Source organism: Desmodus rotundus, chromosome 4 (assembly GCF_022682495.2).
Source record: "Desmodus rotundus isolate HL8 chromosome 4, HLdesRot8A.1, whole genome shotgun sequence".
Lineage (NCBI taxonomy): Eukaryota > Metazoa > Chordata > Mammalia > Chiroptera > Phyllostomidae > Desmodus > Desmodus rotundus.
Window position 1 is genome coordinate 72491861 of NC_071390.1, and position 7579 is coordinate 72499439.

The window sequence follows — 7579 nt, forward strand, 5'->3', positions numbered from 1 at the left end:
TAGGGAGAGTCTAAAACTCAAACTACTTAAATATTTTATTGTTCCTTTCAAACCTAACATAACTTCTGTGGTTGCTCTTTATATGAATGAATTATCTTTAGATAACAATTAGATTATTAAAATGGCTGCAATTGTTATCCTCTTTAAACCAGTAATCCTGGGTGATATGAATTTCAGCTCTTTTCAACAAAAAACTGTAGTCTATTTATTTCTTTGTGTGTGTGTTGTGGCCTCGTGACTCTTTGACTAATAGAATTTTATTGTGTGCTGGTTCTGCCTAAGGATATAGCCCTTTCACTCTTGTGTTAACTATCTTAAAACCCTACACAGACCCCAGGTGAGAAGCCTTTGCTTGTCTGGTAAAGAATAACAGACCATGTGGAGCAGCTGCTCTGCATTTCAGCTTAGGCCATAGTATATATCAGCCATGATCTAGCTGACCTAGCCCCTGACTATAGACACATGAGAAAGGCCAGCCAACATCAGCCATTTTTGGCCCAGTTCAGCAGAAATGTCCACTCTGCCAAGATATGAATGGACAATAAATTATTATTTTCTTTTATTTAGTTTTGTTGTGCTTTGGTGCTTTGGTGTTACTCACCAAAAGCAAATCGATTCATTTACCTCTCCTAAAACATAATAAAGACATCCTTTACTCTGTTTTCAGTTGGTCTCCATAAGTCAATTACCAAATCCTCTTTAATTGAAATATCTTTTAAATACAATTTATTTTTGAATTTTCCTGATCTTCTCCTAATTCTGGGGCTTCCATCATGTCTTGCCTGATGATATCAATGGCTTTTTACTGGTTTTCCTGCTTCCATTCTCTTACTCCTTCAATCCAGTCCCCTAAATACTATTTTAATCTATGAATCTAATTTTTGACTCCTTTCCTTTAAAAAGTATTCATTGATTCTCTTTTATACATGCAGGCAATTTACTTAAAATGGCATACATAATTTATTACTGTCATCAATGTTCTATACTGCAACATACAAAAAAACACTCTTTAACTTCACCATCACAATTTTAAGCCACTTCCCATTTTGTTCTTCTTGTCTGAATCCCTATAGCTGCATTGTCTATTTGTCAAATTTATTTATTGTTCAACATGTATTTCAGTTATTTGTTCTGGGAAGTTCTTGTGCTTTCTTTCAAATGGAATGAATTATGCCCTTTCTGTATATATATATCTTTCTAACCAAGAACATTCCATTCTCTCTTTCATTCACTTGTTTCTGTGCTTTTGTCACACAAGTGAATATATTAAATCTGATGAACTCAATAAACTAACAAACAAGGTAGTAACAGAAGCTTAGATACAGAGAACAGACTGACAGCTGTCAGGAGGAGGGGGGGACAGGGTCAAAGATAATGAAGGGATTAACCAAAGAATATTTATGCACAACCCAAGGACTTGAACAATGTGGAGATTGCCTTGGGGTGGGGAGAGGATGGGTTTGGGTGGAGGTGGGGGAAGGGAGAAAAGTGGGAAGAACTGTAACAGCTTAAACAATAATAAAAATAAAATAAAATAAATGCGGAGACTCCAGTCACTTTTTGATTCTCAGTAACAAGCACCATGTCTTGCATATAACAGCCTCTTGATAAATGTTTCTAATGTACATATAATGAGATTATTAATCCAACTTATCTGAAAATTTAAAAATCTAACTATATCAAATTAAATTCATAGAAGTTTGAAATGTGTTTGCACTTGTCTTAAGTCTTATTTCCATGTTATGTAACTGTAAATTAAAATTATGAGGATGAAAAGTTATCCTAAATGTTTTATTTTAGGTGAATGTGACTTAATGTTACTTATAATTCCAAGATATTTCATTATTGCAGAAAATTATTGGCAAAATAACACTGTTAATATTGGACTTTGCTGTTAATCAAAGTAAATTGTAAATACCAAGCTACACAAGTCATTACAAGCAGGGTTTAATAACAAACATATCAGTACTTATGCTGTAGGTAAAGTGACAAACTATATGATATTACTTTATATAAGGACATAATTTAGATCTTATGGCATCTGGAGAAGTCTATTTTTCTTTTAACTGATTTTCTGCTGAATTCAGATAAATCATCATGGTAGTATTACTTTCTTTCATTCATTCCACAAATATTTATTAAACACAGTGCTCTGATCCTTCAGATTAATTATCCTCCAAATAAAGCAATCTTACCTAAATTAATTTATGGAATAAATTATGCATGTGTTACTGTTTTTCCTATATTTTTCTTTGTTTCTTCTCTACTTCTCTACTTTCCTTTCCTTTAACTTTTTTTCCTAAGAATACCATATGATCTCACCTTTAACTGGAACATAATCAACAAAAGAAAAAAGCAAACAAGATGTAACCAGAGACATTGAAATTAAGAACATTGTAACAATAGCCACAGGGGAGTGGGGAGGGGATAGTGGGGAGAGGGGTCTATAGGAGCTACTATAAAGGACACAAGGACAAAATAAAGGGGGAGGGTGGATGCGGGGGAGGGAGGAGGGACTGACTGGGGTTGGGTGGAGGGATGGGGAGAAAATGCAGACAATTGTAACTGAATTAATTAAAAATAAATAAATAAATTTTAAAAAAGAATACTCAAAGTTTAAGTTTATTTTCAGGAACTCAGGATATTCTCAGATGGTGTTCAAATCCCAAACTCTCTTTTATGCTTACTAGTTATTCTTACCCAAATTTTAATACATATAATTTTAAGAGGAATGATTGCCTCTAAAGCATGATTTTAGTAACTATAACTTGTACCCATTGATGTTAATATGACAGTCATTTTTTTCTTAAATTCCATGGTTGTGGATTAAATTAAACTTTCAAAACAATATTAAGGATCCCTACTGAGAATATTAGTTTGTCCTAATGTAGAAAATGAAAACTTTATACACTCCTTGTTCATAAAAAGAAATTGAAATTATTATCTTGAAATGTCAGTGGCTGTAGATGTTTCCTTTTATGTTACAGCAAACAATTGCATCTCATATCAATGAGAAAATTACCCACTGTTCTAAAAGCAAATCATACTTACTTTTTAAAATTTACTTTAGACAATGAAATTAGTATATTTTTAAAAAATAGAATTCAAATGAATTATTTAAAGAAATAATTGGTATGATTCAGGTAAGAGCTACTGAATATAAACATTATATTCAAAACAAAACTAAGGTCATGGGCGATCCTATCAGGTTAGCAATAGATGAAAACTGCAAAAGACAGAGATTCAAAACTTTATATTCTTTATGCTGTACTTAACAACCCCATGAATATTTTGTAACCACAAATATATACTTAATACTTTCACAACTACAGCACAGAGAATACAGTCAATAATATTGTGGTAAATATGTATGGAGACAGATGTGTGCTGAAAATATTGAGGGGAACAATCTGTAAAGTATATGGTTGTCCATCCACCATGCTGTACACCTGAAATTAATACAAAATAAAATAAAAAGGCTTTACAAAGATTCTTATTTATATAACTGTATCAAATTTGTGAAAAATTATCATTAGTAAATAATGTATAGTCTTTCTCATGCATAGTTAATTTAATTATGATCTATCTTGGTGTGTTCCTTCTTGTATCCAGCTTCTTTGGGACTCTCTAAGATTCTGGACTTGCCCTTCTATTTCCTTCACCAGATTGGGGAAGTTTTCCTTTATTATTTTTTCAATACTTGATCTTCCTCTTCTCCTTATGGCATCCCTATGATTCAGATGTTGGAACGTTTAAAGTTGCCCTAGAGTTTCCTAAGCCTCTACTCATTTTTTTTTTTTTTTTTTGAATTCTTGTTTCTTCATTTTGTTCTGGTTGAATGTTTAGTTCTTCCTTCTTTTCTAAATCATTGATTTGAGTCCCGATTTTCTTCCCTTCACTATTGGTGACTGTATATTTTTCTTTATTTCACTTTGTATAGCCTTCACTTCTCCTTTGTTTTGCAACTGTACTCAATCAGTTCTATGAGCATCCTGATTACCAGTGTTTTGAACTCTGCATCTGAGGTTAGGTTGACTCTCTCCTCATTGCTTAGTTCTTTTTTGGGGGTTTTGTTGAGATTTTTCATTTGGGCCATATTTCTTTGTCTCAGCACACCTGTTATGTTGTAAGGAGACCAGGGCAGGGCAAAACACTTCACTGCATTGTGGCGCTGTATGTGAGGGAGGGGTCACAGAAGGAACAATGTGTCTTGCTTGGCTCTTGCCCAGTTATTGCCACTTTCCCCACTACCCACAAGTGAATTGTGCCTTTCTTGTGCTGATTCTTAGATGGGTGGGTTTATGTACATTCTAGGACTTGTTGTGTCCCTCCAAAGGACTCTCCTGTGAGACTGGGAGTTTCTCCCACTACTGCAACCCCCACAGATTTTTACAGCCAGATATTTTTAAGCTTTATTTCCCTACACTGGAACCCTGGGTTGTGCAGTCTCTCCTCTCCCTAATTATTTCTCCCTGTTTATCCACATGTGACTGTGGGACTTCCTGGTCCACCAGTTGTCACCTTGCCATGACTCCTCTCCTCCTAGCTTCCCATCTCTGCCCCTCATACTAGTCTTGATGAATATTTCTTCTTTAACTCCTTGATTGTCATATTTCCATACAGTTCAATTTTCTGGCAGTTCTAGTTTTTGTTTTTAAATTAGTTTTTGATGTTATTGTTGTACAAGGAAGCAAAGAATATGTAACTATGCATCAGTCTTGACCTGAAGTCCTTATTTATTTATTTTTAATAAGTCTTTGATTTTATTGGCTACTTGAGAAGGATGAAGTAGGAGGAGTGGATGGCCTTGATGCTGGACCACCCATGCATCATCAGCCTGTTGGTGATGGGGAACTCACCCAAGTAGTAGCCAATCATATTGGGTTTGATTTACAGCTGGTTGTAAGTCTTGTCATTGTATACACCCACCGTGCTTCCCATCATTCTGGTAGGATGATCATGATCCACAGATACATTTTCACTACCTCAGGCTTCTCCATAGGGGGAGCCTCCTTCTTGTCCTTGCAAAGGTGCTTTACTCCAGAGGCCACAGTTCAGCTGCTGCCACTGACTGGCACTGCAGAACAGCATCAGCTGCTCATAGAACATGTCAAGCAGCAGGTCCAGATCCATGTCCAGTAGGTAAACTTGTGGAAAGTCCATTTCATCTCCTGCTCCACTTACACCATTTTTTCAGTTTTTCAAACAGGCTTAGATATTTATAGTAGTAATATTTTCATTTATTTATTTTTTATTGTTGTTAAACTACAGTTTTCCCCATTCCCCCCAGCACTCTCCACTGCCCCACCCACCCCTACCTTCCACGCTCAATCCTAGCTTCCTGTTGTTTTGTGTGTGGGCCCTTTATACATGTTCCTTGATGACCTTCCCCCTTACTCCCCCTGTTATCCCATTCTACAATCCCCTCTGGTAACTGTCAGTTTGTTACTCATTTCAATGTCTCTGGTTATAATTTGCTTACATGTTTGTTTTGTTGATAAATAAAAAAAATCTGTTTGCTATACCCACAAGCCAAATAAAGTACCTAGGAAGAAACCTAACCAAGGAGGTAAAAAACCTGTACTCAGAAAAGTATACAACACTGAAGAAAGAAATTAAGGAAGACACAAACAAATGAACGCATGTACCATGTTCATGGATTGGAAGAATCAACATAATTAAAATGTCCATAATACCCAAAGTAATTTATAGATTCAACACAATCCCTACTAAAATACCAATGACATATTTCACAGATATAGAACATTTATTTTTTATGTTCTATTTATTTATTTTTTATTTTTTCTATATTTAAAAATATTTTTATTGTTGTTCAAGTACAGTTTTCTACCTTTCCCCCACTTCTACCCAGCACTCCAGCCCTCCCTGCTTCCCTCCTCCATTTCCAAACCCTCTTGTTATTCTCCATATGTCCTTTATAATTGTTCCTGCAAACCCTTCATCATTTTACCCCATTATCCCCTCCCCTCTCCATTCTGATCACTGTCAGCTTATTCTCAATTTCAATGTCTTTGGCTATACTTTGCTTGCTTGTTCATTTTGTTGATTAGGTTCCTGTTAATGGTGAGATCATATGGTATTTGTCTTTCATCACCTGGCTTATTTCACTTAACATAATGCTCTCCAGTTCCATCCATGCTGTCACAAAGGGTAGGAGCTCCTTCTTTCTTCCTGCTACATAGAATTCCATTGTGTAAATGTACCATGGTTTTTTTTATCCATTCATTTACTGATGAGCACTTGGGTTACTTCCAGCATTTGGCTATTGTAAATTGTGCTGCTATGAACATTGGGGTGGAGACCTTCTTTTGGATTGGTGTTTCAGGATTCTTAGTATATAATCCTAGCAGTGGAACTGCTGGGTCAAAAGGCACTTCCATTTTTAGTTTTCTGAGGAAATTCCATACTGTTTTCCACAGCAGTTGCACCAGTCTGCAATCCCACCAACAGTGCACTAGGGTTCCCTTCTCCCCGCACCCTCTCTAATATTTGTTGTTTGTTGCTTTGTTTATAATGGCCATTCTGACAAGTATGAAGTGGTAGCTCATTGTGGTTTTAATTTGCATCTCTCTGATGGCTAGCAATACTGAACATCTTTTCATATGTCTCTGGGCCCTCAGTATGTCTTCCTTGGAGAAGTGTCTGTTCAAGTCCTTTGCCCATTTTAGATCGGGTTGCTTGCCTTAGAGTGTCATGTGAGTTCTTTATATATTTTGGAGATCAAACCACTGTCTGAGGTATCATTGGCAAATATGGTTTCCCATTCGGTTGGTTCTCTTTTCATTTTAATGCTGTTTTCTTCCTTTCTTTCCTAAATATATTTATTGATTATGCTATTACAGTTGTCCCATTTCCCCCCTTCACTCCACTCCATCCTGCCCACCCCCTCCCTCCCACATTCCCCCCCTATAGTTCATGTCCATGGGTCATATTTGTAAGTTCTTTGGCTTCTACATTTCCTATACTATTCTTACCCTCCCCCTGTCTATTCTCTACCTACCATTTATGCTCTTTATTCTCTGTACCTTTCTACCCTCTCTCCCCCTCCCACTTCCCTATTGATAACCCTCCATGTGATCTCCATTACTGCGGTTCTGTTCCTGTTCTAGTTGTTTGTTTAGTTTGCTTTTGTTTTTGTTGTAGGTGTGGTTGTTAATAACTGTGAGTTTGCTCTCATTTTTACTGTTCATATTTTTCATCTTTTTTTTTCCTAGATAAATCCCTTTAACATTTCATATAATAAGGGCTGGGTGATGATGAACGCCTTGAACTTGACCTTATCTGAAAAGCACTTTATCTGCCCTTCCAATCTAAATGATAGCTTTGCTGGATACAGTAATCTTGGATGTAGATCCTTGCCTTTCATGACTTTGAATACTTCTTTCCAGCCTCTTCTTGCCTGTAAGGTGTCTTTTGAGAAATCAGCTGACAGTCTTACGGGAACTGCTTTGTAGGTAACTGTGTCCCTTATTTCTTGCTACTTCTAATATTCTCTCCTTCTGTTTCATCTTGGGGAATGTAATTATGATGTGCCTTGGTGTGTTCCTCCTTGGGTCCA

At 36.2% G+C, this 7579-nt stretch overlaps 1 pseudogene; it reads right to left on the reverse strand.

Annotated features, from left to right (window-relative positions):
* Window positions 1-4770: 4770 nt before the first annotated feature.
* On the reverse strand, window positions 4771-5189 carry LOC112317877 (small ribosomal subunit protein uS19 pseudogene; annotated as a pseudogene).
* Between the last annotated feature and the right edge of the window lie 2390 nt (window positions 5190-7579).